This window comes from Chinchilla lanigera, unplaced genomic scaffold, assembly GCF_000276665.1.
Source record: "Chinchilla lanigera isolate Chin_1 unplaced genomic scaffold, ChiLan1.0 scaffold00029, whole genome shotgun sequence".
Taxonomy (NCBI): domain Eukaryota; kingdom Metazoa; phylum Chordata; class Mammalia; order Rodentia; family Chinchillidae; genus Chinchilla; species Chinchilla lanigera.
The window spans coordinates 12,746,707-12,760,970 of record NW_004955430.1 but is presented as its reverse complement, the minus strand read 5'-3'; the positions used below and the strand labels follow the sequence as shown (position 1 = coordinate 12,760,970).

The 14,264-nt window shown below is 35.4% G+C and overlaps 1 pseudogene; it reads left to right on the top strand.

Annotated features, from left to right (window-relative positions):
* The first annotated feature begins 12,855 nt into the window (after positions 1-12,855).
* The window catches only part of LOC102006599, a 2,598-nt pseudogene continuing 1,189 nt past the window's right edge, over positions 12,856-14,264 (top strand).

Below are 14,264 nucleotides of genomic sequence, written 5' to 3'. Positions count from 1 at the left end.
CTCCACTATTTTTAGTATGTTAAATTTCAGGATGGCTGCTCCACTTCCAAGCAGCAGTCTATATTCCTGAAAGGAAGGATATGGTACATCAAAACTTCACCAGACCTTTTTATCCTGCCCTGTTCCTCTAGTCTTCAAAATATATCTTCCCAACCATTATGATAGACTTCCACTTCCATATTATTCATATGACATATATCACCTTTAGCTGCAAGGGAGTCTGATAATGCAGTTCAATTTCCCTAACAAGCAAGGGGAAGAATTGGAAATTAGTTTTTAGCCAGGCAATGCACAGTTTCTGACACAAATTTCTCTATTACCTTGCATATTATTTATATATATTGGATGAATTAGAATCTAAAATGTTATGTGTTATACATAAAGAATCCTGAATTCAATACAATACTGTAGTTTTTAAGAGTCTGTAGACAAATAATTTCATTTTAAGGATAGGCAGCAGGGGTTCCTGTTTTGTACTGGGAATCAAACTCAGGACCTTGCTCTTGCCAGGCAAGCACTGTGCCACTGAGCTATATCACCGGCAACAGCAGGGGTTCTGATACTTCAAAATTAGAAGTAGTACAAACATCCCACTTGCAGTTAGGTTTGGAGAGTGGCCTGAATTTATATGCATATTCAGGGTGAGTTTCACTTGCTCAAACCAATTCAAGGTTGACCTTCTATAGACCATTACTAGTCAAAAGGTAAATAGAAATTGCTTTACTTACAAATGGCCTGAAAAAGAAAGATAATAGCTTCCCTCTGACTGTCTCTCATGTTCTAGAAGATTATATGCACTGAGTCATTTAATCCATGCTACAATATTGAAAGGCAACCGTCCTTATCTAAATTGTAGAGACACTGTCATCTTCCATTTTAAAGACAATGAGACTCAGCTCAGATAATTTGCACACTTCTAGTTTTACTACAGGAAAGAGCCAGGATTTGATCTAAGTTGGGTTTCACTCCAGAGTCATTCAGATATGTTCTTTGCTCTTCCTAAAAGAGAAAGACCATAATGTCATATATCTTTAGAAATTGTGAAGGCTCATTTTCTGCTTCTAAGCCAAATATTAACCACTTACAGTCCAATTATTTAAATACAGAATGACCTAGAATTGCATTCATTAATTTTCATTAGATAATAGAACATTATTTTTATAAGATAATAGAACATGAAATATAAAAACACCAATTTTATCAGATTTATTCAATACAAGAATCAACTGGTTGAAATGACACCTACCCAAGTAACACTTGGGATATTCACAATGTAAACAAACATGCTGTCTGAGTGACACTCAGGGCAAATTGTTAAGTGGCTAATCTATCCAATACAAAACATATTCCCTCAGATTTATTTAAGGTTGATGTTCCCTAGGAATTCTTGAGTCAAAGAAAAATCAGGAAGCAACTAGATTATTAAGGCTTTATCTAATATGAAAAATAAAGTGCAAGAAGTTGAGATGTTAACTAGACTACTAATCAATACCAGCCAGTAATCAATAGTGAAACCCTTTCAACAAAGCAAATCTTTAATGTGCATTTTTTTTTTGTGTTGTTTTTTGGTACCGGGAATCAAACTCATGACCTCACACTTGCCAGGAAGACACTGTGCCACTGAGCTAAATACCCAACCCAACAAAGCAAATTTTTAAGGAGAGAAGACCTTGCCAAAACTGAGAGCAAATTTTATCAAGAGGTTCACAGTGCCATTATAAGAACTATGGAGTCTGTTTCATTTTTCATTTTATTTGGGGCTTTTTGGACTTCTATTCATACTATTCTTGATAATTCTAATGCCAACTCTCAGAGAGCAACCATTTGTACTGCCAGTTCTGCCACCACTGCAGTATTCCAAAGTTTCTTCATGAAGTTGGAGAGGAAAAAGAGTTTGTGAGTGACCCTTACAACTCAGATCATAACATTTCTTCAATGCCCACTGAATCTTTCCAATTAATTACTTAACACTACATTTTGTAGCTCAAAACCCTTCCCATCTCTATAAAAATAGGGCAAAAGGGCAGAAGAAACTGAAAGTAAAAGAATGAGGATTCCTGAGAAACTGTCGTACCAAATATAACGTGTATGTTCTTGCCCTAAATCCTCATAAAATTTTATGTGGCATGCATAAGTTTTATTATTTTACATGTGAAGAAACTGAGATTCAGGAAGGCCCAAAATTAAAAGGGTGACACATAAGGAGTGGCTCCATCCAGGATCATGACATATATTTTTCCACTTGGCCCCATCATCTTTCTAGAATTTTCTTTGACTTTCTCAAATTTCTGTATTGCTTTCTCTATCCAGATATTTTAAGGTTATCAGAACAAGGCCAGCTTGAATCAATAAAGCATATTGACATCTGTACTTAACTTTGTCTTTGGGGAAAACTAAGTTTCTGCAACAGTCTCAATTTTTCAGAATACAAACAAAGGATGAGGTTATTCTGTGTCAAAATAACAGTTTGGAAGTAGGAAGATACATAATTAACAAGTAATTCTGCAATATATGATATCCAGACCCTCAGATTTTAATCATCCACTATAACTTAGGCTGTTGTCCTCCTACTCTGAGTTATGTCTAGTCTGTCAGCCCTATAGCTTGAGTCAGCTCATTGGAATTGTAAAAGAGAGAATGTAAGCTTCCTTTTTAGGGATACAATGAGCAAATCGCATGTACTATTTATATTCATATCCACTGGCCAAAATATAATTGATCGACTAGATCAAGCTGCAGCCTAGGTTGGTGGATATGGATATTGCTCAAATTCAGCAAAATTTCTATTACTTTACAAAAATTTGAACAGATACTTGGGGATAAAGCACACTTTCAGACATAAGTCTGTCTCTTCTTGATTGAGATGCATCAGTTTGGAAATCCTCACAAGATACCATCTCTGTATTAAAGCAACTTGTGTACACTATTTTCATGTAACTTTAAAAAGCTGCTTTTCAAACCCAAATGATTCTGAGGGCTGACTGAAACCAAGTTTGTGACACCAGGATGGCTAGCAAGCAGCAAAGAATCTGCAATTTTCCAATAGATCATCAGTGTCTTTAATTCACTTTAACATTGAGGTTCTGTAGTGCCTGTTACAAGTATGCAACATTCCTTTGCAATCACGGCTTATAAGTGACCTGGCTAATAAAGGAAGCAGAAGACAGCTTGACTGACTCCACTTTTCACTAGTCCCCACAGGGTTGCTCTCCTGCAAAGGGCCGCATAATATAAAGGAATATTAAGTAGCCTGAGTTTCCCAAAGGAATGATTGAAGGGCTTCTGAAAGAACCCCAGGCACAGAACAGACTGGTAAGTCATGTCTTTCCCTGGGGTTCGCCACTCTTAACTCTCAAAGTAGCTCTTTGTGAATTCATGATCTAAACAAAATAAGAAGCAGCTTAGTAATCTGGGAATGCCTGAACTTCACTAAAAATTATGAAATATGATCATCTTCTTGCCTAGGAAATGTTAGTATCATAACCAAATGGAGTACAAAGATTGTGGAAAGTTGAATATTGCAAATAATAATTCTAAAGTGATATAGAGCTCCTTCCCGATCCTGTGAAAGCCATGTCTTTGAAGTCCATTATGTACACTGTAAAAGGGAGTAGAGGTCAAGGACGGCATCGTGGAGGGACTAAAAGCATGCACTCCCCACTCCTCTAACTGTGGTTTGAGTCCTGGCATTGCTACTCCTAAGGATTTTTCAAAGGGAAAGAAACTAAAATTGAACAGGGGATATTCCTTAGAATTCAAGCACCTGTTCTTTTAATACATTTATCCTAGTACATACTATATCTCAGGTGAAAACTGAACAACAGAACCTGTTTTTGAAGAAGCAAGAGGAAGAACAGAGAATAGAGGACAAATGTAGAGTTACTTGCTACTTGAGAAGTAGAATGGGCATTATTCTAAGTCAATACGGATCTCCTATGTCATTCCCTCTCCCTGAGATTTCATAAACAGTTCAGCTCCAATCTACTGTCTACTACTAATTTCACAGAATAGAGTCAGTACACTAACCATTAGCACAATGTGGAAGTTGGAGTAAGAATTTATGAATAAAATAAATACAGTATATTTTTGCTTCCTTCATTCTGAGTACACAGATTTTTGATTACAAGAAGACTTCAGAGGAAAAACATGGAAAAACTCTGCACTGTGGAATGAACAGGGCATGGTAGAGACAGCATTAGGTTCAGAACTGAAAGACTTAGAAATGATTTTAGGTTTAGTTCTACTGGAGCAAAGGATCAAATCGGATAAATTTCCTGTCACTGAAATCCTTCATTTGTTTACATGAAGGTGGTAATGACTATGTTGCTCATCTTACAGGAATGTGTAGGAGGTTTTAATTCAAATTGCTCCATATATCAAAATGTTTTTCAGAATCTTCTTCTGGGCAGCCAGAACTTAACTTCCTCAGCACATATTTTATGGCCATAAATTCAAGTAAAATGTAACACTGGGAGCAGTCCCTAAATGTGAGTAGACTTTGAGGGGCAATTCAAGCATCATGATGCATGATTTTTATGTGGATGAATATCATATCAATATCTATGGATATCCACAAGTATCTATCATGATGAATTTTTCACACCATGAATATAATTAATTCATTTCATCTCAATGTACATTTCAGTGAAGGGTCTTCTTCTCATATCTGAGAGGAGGCTAGAGAAGAGAACAAATGTCCAAGAGTAATGTGGATGTTAAAATACTGACTTCAGTTTGCTATTTCTTTTGAAAGTGCTGGTATTGCTTAAGTGTTTGCAATATCTTAAATTCTGTAAGACTTAAATCTAACAAAAATTACATGGGCAAGATGTAGCCTCTGGTGATTTCAACTACAGTATCTGATGAAAACAAATCAGAACAAATGAATGCAGTCTCTCCTAGTATTTAAAAAGTGGTAAAATTCTTATCATTTAAAATTTCTCAGATCTGTGTAAAAATTAGCTGTCCTTATGTATAACATTGGGACATAATAAAGAAAATGTTGAGAACATAAGAAATAACTGTCAAGCATAAGTGAATCATGGGAAGAATTTTTAAATACAAACACCTGAATTCCAACCTCCCAGTCTACTTCTACCTTCTTTTGTTAGAACTACCTATATATCTAGGAATCTACATTCTAACACACACACACACACACACACACACGCACATACACACGCACACACACACTCACACAACTGGGTGCAGCTGCTCTAGACACTCCTATGTGTATTAACTTTCCTGCAGTTGGATAAAATATGAGACCCACTTTAAGAGAGCTGTGATTGGCTCGTGAGTTCAGAGGAGTCTGTCCATGGTTAGCTGACTCAAAGTCACGAACATCATAGTAGAAGGGCTTAGTAGAGCAAAGCTGTTTGTCTCATGGTATCTGGAATCAGAGAAGAGGAATGGTGCTAGAAAACAAGAGGTCAGAGTCTGGACATAACATCCAAGGTCAGGCCTCTATGACCTACCCAGACATATACAAAGATGCCTGACTCCTACCTCCCAATCAAGTTGACAATTGAGCTTTGTTGTCACACAAAGCAATATGTTTTAAAACCTATAGCTGCTATGAGCAGAGATGTTCTTAGTCATAAAACAGTGCTCCACACTTTGGAAATGAGTCGTGAATGAGAAAACTTGAATAACTTACCCATAGCATTAGCATACACCCCAGAGACAGGACAAGATTTTCTTCATTCTGGTGGAGAATTTGTAAGATTAGCTTTGAAAATATATACTTTTTCACTATTTGTCATTATGTAAGCCTGTTAACTACCATGACTAAGGAAAAGCCAAATTTTCCACTCTTCTCTGTAAAATCATAAATAGTAGAATTGCAAAACCAAAAATTCACTAATCCTCATGAACAGCAGTAATACTTTGCTGCTTTGGCAACTCACTGGATCTTTTTAGGTCATGGAGTTCTGCTTATGCAGTAATTTCAATTTCACAGGCAGAATTTTAGGCATGGCCACACACCTGGACAATGTAACACAGCACGGAACACTCAGGAAAATAAAGCTGTTTAAAGTATATCTGAGTATTCCACTTAGAGATCCTAAAGAAGGTCTCTAAGATTTGAGTCTCAAGAATTGTTTGTAGTGACAGCATTTCCTTTAAAAAAAAAAAAAAAAAAAAAAACCTATATTCTTTTTCTTCCAAATTAATGTTATGTCACTTTTAATATTGTGACCACCTCTCAAAAACTTTTCAATTTTCACTATTAAATGGCTATAGAAGAGAGCCACCAATTCCTTATAGATTAAAAATGACATCATTTTATCTTTAGAATTCTTTTAAAACTCCTCTGAAAAATTTAAAATTTAGAAATGAACTCAGAAAACCTGCAAGGTAGAAAAATCACCATATAATAATTAGTTGTGGTTTTATATGCTGTCAGTGAACTGACTGAAAAAGAAATTAAGAAATCCCAGTTCCAATATGATCACAAAATACTTTAAAATAAGTTTAATCAAGGAGGTAAAAACTCTGTACACTTAAATTTGTACAATATTAATGAAAAACATTATAGAAGACACATGCTCATATATTGGAGATCATATGCTCACTGATTGGAAAAACTAATCGTGTTAATATCTCCACCCTGTTTTAAGTGATGCAGAATATTTTGTGGAGGATTAATGGCAATGTGTCTTTTAATATACTGAATTTTTATTTAAACAAAAATTTTAAAATGTCCATACTATCAAAATCATCTAAAGATTTAATATCTATTATAAATTCCAATTAGATTATTCACTAGAATAAAAAAAATCATACTAAAAACTATATAAAACAATAAAAAAACCACAAATAGGAAAAGTAATCTTGATAAATAATAATAAAATTATAGTCACCATATGCTCTGATTTCAAACTATATTACAAAGCTATAGTAATCAAATCACTATGGTACTCTCCTAAAAACACACATGTAGAAACAATGAACAGAACAGAGAGCTCAAAATAGTCCCACATACATACTGTCAATTAATAGTTAACAAGAATTCCATAGATGCACAGTGGGAAAATGGATGAATCTTCAATAAAAAATGTTGGGGAAATGGGACATTCACTTACAAGAAGTAAGAAATTGAATCCTTATACTATAATCAAAAAATAATTCAAAACAGTTTAAAGACTATAGTGTGAGATCTGAAACAATAAAATTTCTAGAAGAAAAGAGAAAAAAATGTTTTTGACATTGATATTGGCAATGAGTTTTTTAATATGACACCAAAAGCAAAACAAAGAAGTGGAGTTACATCACACTGAAAACCCTCTGTGCAGCCAAAGGAACAGCAGCATATAGAATAAGAGAAAATATTTGCAAATCATGTAGAAGTGGTTAATATCCAAAGTAGAAGAAAAACTTACACCACTCAACTGCAAAAAAAAAAAAAAATATATATTGATTTAAAAGTAATTGCAGGGCCTGATCTAAATAAATGTTTTCCTCAGAAATCACCAAAAATTAGTGAACAGATTTCAAAAAGGAGCTCAACTTCACTAAACAGCAGAGAAGTGCAAATCAAAGCCACAGTGAGATAATAAGTATTGGCCAGGATCTGGAATAGGGACCTTTTGTACATTGTAATTGTTTGTTGTTTTTGTTTTTCTTGTTCTTGGTACTGGGAATCAAAGTCCAGACCTTGTGCTTGCTAGACAGGCACTTGTGTCCCTGAGCTATATCCCCAGCCCTGTACATTGTAATTGGAAATGAAAGCTGATGTGCCTATTATGGGAAACAATATGAAGGATCCTCAAAACATTACAAACAGATTCATTGTATGATCCAGCAATCCCACTGTTGGTTATATTTCCAAAGGAAATATAATGAGTGTCTTTTTTTTTGTATTTTTGAAACAGGGTTTCACCATGCAGTTCAGGCTGACCTTGAACTCACTTTGTAGCCCAGGCTGTCCTCGAACTCCCAGCAATTCTCCTGCCTCAGCTTCCCGAGTGCTGGGATTATAGGTGTGCACCACCACATCAGGCTAAATCAGTGTTTTAAGAAGTCATTTGCACCCACCTGTTTTCTACAGTGCTGTTCACAGTAGATAAGGTATGGAAAAAACATAAAGGTCCATTTATGGGTGAATACTTTAAAACGATGTGGTGTACTTACACAGTGGAATGTTATTCATCCATAATAAGATGGAAATGTTGTCTCTGGCAACCATGCATGTGAACCTGAATGACATTACTTTAGGTGAAATAAACCAGAAAAAGACAAATACTTTCTGATCTTATCTGTGGAATCTAGAAAAGTGAAACCCAGAATCAGAGAGTAGAACCAGCAGACTGTACGGTACAGAAAACATGGTGATACTGATCCCAGAGCATAAACCTAAACTACAGAATGATAAATTCTTAGGATCTAATGTTCATCATGAATAATGATGGATGTTTTCATTAATTTGACTGTAGTGATTATTCCATAATGAATACATATATAAAATCATCATAACATACACTTTGAATATAAGTAATCTTTATCAATTAAATATTCTAAAATAATCATATATATATATATATATATAAATTTTCTCTTGACCATTGCTTAATCATTGACTTTATAGAACTGCACAGTTCAGGGAACAATGAATTTACTCAGAACTGGAAATAGATTCTTAGTAGATAAAACAATGATATTTATTATAATAAACATTTATTCAGAAAATACTTATGGAGTGTTCATTTATTCAACAAAACTTAGACCTGTAAAGAATGCCCTGGCCTGCAGGAATGGTATTAGCTGCATTGAGATAGATGTACGTGCAGCAGTCAGTAAGATAATTGAGACCTTGCCCTTGTAGAATTCACTGAAGAAAGGAAAATGTTTTAAAAATTTATGATTGTGATTGTCATAAGAGCTATATGAAAATAGCTGGTGTAGTAGGTAGACTAAGAGAACTATAAGAAACTCTAACCACCTTTGGGTTAGTAAAGGCATTTTGAAAAAGTGATATTTAGATTATAGCACCAATTATACATACGAATGGAGGAATTTGAAGCAACATAAGAGAGCAAATTAAGATCAACAAATATGAAATTTATATCTTTAAAATCAGAGGGAAGTAATCTGATGTGGGTGGAACCTAACACACAAGAAGAGAAACGGCAGAGAATGAGTTTGAAGGGACAGGCAGGGGTTAAATTATGCCCAACTTGGAACGCCAAATTTTTGTTACCCCTTTCAGTCAGACAAAGCACCCCTGAGTTAGCGACTTAAACCACGACTAGTTATTTGCTCAGCAGTTGGGCTGAACTCAGCTGGGCCGTGTTGCTGTTGAATTTACCTGGTGTCATTCATCCTGCTACAGTCATCTGAAGATGTGGAGCACGTCAGGGATGAATCCATTCATACTTCTAATGCTGCCTGTCAGTGAGGTCTTGTGAGGTCTTGGGTGTCTAGAGCAAGGCTGGCTGCCTCACATGGTTACAGACGACTTCCGGGAGACAAAAGGAAAAGCTGCGGAGGGTAGGCTAGAAGTTACATGATGTCAGTTTGTCTGTATCATGTTAATTGTTACAAGGCCAGCTTAGATTTGAGAAGAAAGAGAATAGGCACCCCTTACTGATAGCTGGAGTAACAAATGCTCATTACAAAGGATTTTGGGGACAAGGATGGGAGGAATTGCTGGGCCACTTTTGTAATCAATGGACTTCATCTAAACTTAGACATTTTGTTTTGTTTTGTTTTGTTTTGTTTTGTTTTGTTTTGTTTTTCTCCAGTACCAGGAACCGAACTCATGACCTTGCACTTGCCAGGCAGGCACTTTGCCGCTGAGCTAAATCCCCAGCCCCTTAAGCTTAGATTTTTGACTGAGCTTTTTTCAGTGCAACAAAAAGCTACAGAAGGGAAAATTAAATAATAAATGATATTACTTATAATGATATATTAACTTTTTTGCATTCTTCACTTTACTAAACATTTTTGTGAACAATATCTTCATTGAGTTGCCCAAAAATTTTAACTCAAATACCCATCTTCAAAGGAAACAGATGAATAAAGTACAGACAATTTTGAGAGTACCCATCACCCAACAGAAAGAAAAGTTAAACCTAACGAAATGTTTTCTTAGTGTTTCATTGCTTGATTGGTACCAATGAATTTTTAAAGATTACAATTTCCTATTTTCAATTTTTGTATTTGGTACTACAGAGAATACCATATGATTAGAACTATAAAGATAACATTAATTCCTGCCTTTGATGGCCTACATTACTCTATGAGTCTTATTTCATAATTTTTACTGCAAAGAACTATTCATTTTCTTGGTCACTTAACGTATGTGAGCTTGTTTTTGTTTTGTACTATTATTTTCAATAGGAGAGACTCCTTTCTAAAAAAAACCACATCCCTTTTCTGAGGGCTTTCCCAGTAACCAGCACCTGATTCAGCCTTTATTTTTTTTTTTTTTGTTCTTTGTCTTTTATTTAAAGATTATTGTTATCAGAACCATCAGGACATGATACCCAGTTGGAATCCTCTAATCTTTGCATTTTCTAACAGAGCAAGATTCAAGGAATCAACCTGTCTGAGCTAAGGACCATAATCAAAGAAAGTTCCTTACTTAAAATTTACAATACAGTATGCAAGGGCTGGGGATTTAGCTCAGCGGCAAAGCGCCTGCCTGGCAAGTGCAAGGTCGTGAGTTCTGTTCCCGGTACCGGAGGAAAAAAAAAAAAAAAAAACAAAAAAAAAAAAAAAACAGACAATACAATACAGTATGCATTATAAAACTAAATAACCATTCTGGTTCTACATAAAAATATAGTTTCTAACAAAATCAGAAAATATATATTGTGTTCTTTACATGGGCAAAGCACTATATTATGATTGTAGGTGATTCAAAAAATGAAAGATTCTATCTCTAGGGGTTTAAATGATTAATTTTAGTGTAATGTACATGTATGTAGTATGTGTTTACATTTCTTGTATGCAATTGGTAGGTACACGTACATAACATGTTTAATTCTTTTTTCCATCTATTTTCCCTTCCCTCATTCCTTGATCTCATTCCTTGTTTATTTCTGTACATGTTCGCAGTATGTAATGTTTATATTCATTCCTTGTGTGGAGTTGGAACCTGTACATAACATGTCACAATTCCTTTTTTTCACCCATCCTCCCTTCCCTCCTCTTTCCCTCCATCTCCCTACTTTCTATGATGTATCATTTATTTTGCTCTTTATTTTTACTCTGGGAATCCAATATAAGACAAGCCATGTTGGGCTGGAGATTTAGCTCAACGGCACAGTGCCTGCCTGGCAAGCACAAGGTCATGAGTTCCATTCCTGGTACCAGAAAAAAAAAAGACAAACCATGTGACAGTTAAGTTTAAGTGTCTGATTTATTTCACTTAACATTATGGTTTCAAGGTGCATCCATTTACCTACAAATGACTCAAGTTTATCTTTCTTTATGACAGGTAGTACTCCATAGTATGTACATACCACATTTTCTTTATCTATTCATTTGTTGATGATCATTTCTAAGATTTAGCTATTTTGAATTGTGCTGCTATAAAAATGGTATGCATGTATCTTTGTAATATGATACCTTTAACTCTTCAGGAACATACCTAGAAGAGGAATAGCTGGGTCACGGGGAGTTTCTAGTTTTAGTTTTTTGAGAAATCTCCATACTGATTTCCATAATGGAGTTACCAGTTTATATTCCCAACAACAGTGTAGAAGGTTTCCTTTTACCCTGCAGCCTCTCCAACATTTGTTATTATTTGATTTCTTGATGATGACCATTCTTTCTGGGGTAACATGGAATCTCAGTGTTATTTTAATTTGCATTTCCCTAAGGCTACCAGGGATGAATATTTTTTCATATATTTATTGGTCATTTTTACTTCATCTGTGAAGAACTAAATTTTGTGGAATACTGATTTGGTGGTCAGAAATTTCTTTGATGCTCTTTATCATGAAAGTATCTTATTTGTCCATAAATTTTATTTGTAATAAGAGAAATAAAAAATAACAATAACAATAAAAAAGGCTAGTCAGAGAGTAACAATAATTAATACATTCTGTATTGCTATATTCATAGTAGTTACTCAGAGTACAAGATATAGGTATGAAATATTGTCTCAGCACTATTAGCATAAATTTTTCTTTTCAATGAACTAAGAAAAACTACCTGTATAACTACCTTATCTTGTGTATGTATGTATTTTTTTCTTTTCCTTTTCTTCCTTTCCTCTTTCTTCTCCACCACAGTTTCTCTTTTCTTTTGAACAGTTTATTCCCAATTCACAATATCTATTGTACATTTTGTGTATATTATTTACTCATTTGGTTGCTTACACTAAAAGACAATACTGTGTTTACACATGTGGGCCTGATTGATTTCACTTATGAGTATGGTCTCAAGTTGCATCCATTTACCTATAAAAGTCTAAAGTTTATCCCTCTTTATGGCTCAGAGGTATTCCAGTATATTTCTAAAAAACCAACATCTTTTTATCCATTCAGCTGATGGGCATTTGGGTTGATTCCAAGATTTAGCTATTATAAACTGTGCTGCTATAAACATGAGTACACATATATTGCTGTGGTATGACATTTTTAATTAATCTGGGAAGATACCCAGAAGGAGAATACCTGGGTCAAATGGGACTTCTCCCCAAAGCTGGCCACAAAAAAGTTAGAGAAAGAAAAAAGTTCCAGAGGGGAGGGGACTGAAGTCATAGCCACCAAGCCCCAAGAAACACTGACAAGCCCACTGTACATCTACCCTGGCCCAGCCACCATTGAAAATCATCTGACACAGAGCTGCATTGAAAGCCAACCAGTGTGGTCAGTGCAAGCAGGCAGGCCGCACTCATTCATGAAGCCCTTTGTGCCAGTTTTCCTGAGCAGCCAACCTTTCCATGGTTCCCTCTTCCTGAGAAACTCCACAACCCACAACTCTACCAGACAGGCCCTGATCATGGGGAGAAATATCATTCTAAGTTTTGAGACTTCCATCTCCTTTGAGGGCCTCTTCAATGAAGTTCAAGAAATCTGGTCTTTTGAAAATAAACAGCTTTGGGGCTGGGGATTTAGCTCAGCGCAAGGTTGTGAGCTCGGTTCCCGGTACCGGAGAAAAACCAAAAAACAAAAACAAAAACAAAAACAAAAGAAAATAAACAGCTTTTCACCACAAAATGGGTAGATGAGGATGGAGACCCACATACTGTATCGCTCAGTTGGAGTTACAGGAAACCTTTAGGCATTTTGAGTTAAACAAGAATTCTGAACTCTTAATCCATGAATAGCCTTGTGTACCAGAGCATCCTAAAATTCCTTGTTCAGAAAATAAACCCATCTACAACAGAGGTACACACCTCTGGAGAAAGCTTGATTGTGCAAATGGTCATACTTCTCTTTTTTCTTTTTTATTTTTTTTAAGTTTAATTTTATTTATTTTAAAGAGAAAAAACTAACAAAATAATGGCGATGAAGACAAAAACAACACAGAAACAACAAAAACCATATGTATGTACAAGGATAGCTCAGATAGGTGTATTACTGATATCTGTGGTTTATTGAAAGGAACAGTTAATGCTTAAAGTTTTCTTTTTTCTTGACCAGTTTTGCATGCTTATATCTAGTAATCAGAAAGACTGATTAATTTCAAGCCAAACGTTTCAGCAGCCGTGCTCACTGTGCCATTGGCACAGACCATTAGGAGGACTTAACACGAGGTATATACCTATATCAACTGCAAACTCTTGGTTCATAAGAAGTGCCACAAGCTTGTCACAATGGAATGCGGGAAGCATTCTTTGCCACCAAGCATGTGACGCCAGTGGATCAATCAATCATCCATACCTTCAGACCCCGCAGAGGCAGCAATCCCATACAATCCTTCAGGTCCTGAGGGTTTGGAACAAGTTGGTGAAGACAAGGAGGCAGTGAACACCAGGGAAAGTGAGCTTCATCCTGTTTAGGTCTTCAGGACTTTGATTTGCTTTAGGTAATAGGGAGAGGAATTTATGCAAAAGTGCCATTAGTTCAACTAAAAAAAAGGAGGTGGGGATATGGCACCTGCCTGGCAAGTGTGAGATCATGACTTCAATTTCTGGTATCAAGAAAAAAAAAAAAAAGAAAAGTAAAGAAAAGAAAAGAAAAGAAAAGAAAAGAAAGAAGAGAACAGAAGAGGAGAAGAAAGAAAAGAAAAGAAAAGAAAAGAAAAGAAAAGAAAAGAAAGAAAAGAAAAGAAAAGAAAAGAAAAGAAAAGAAAAGAAAAGAAAA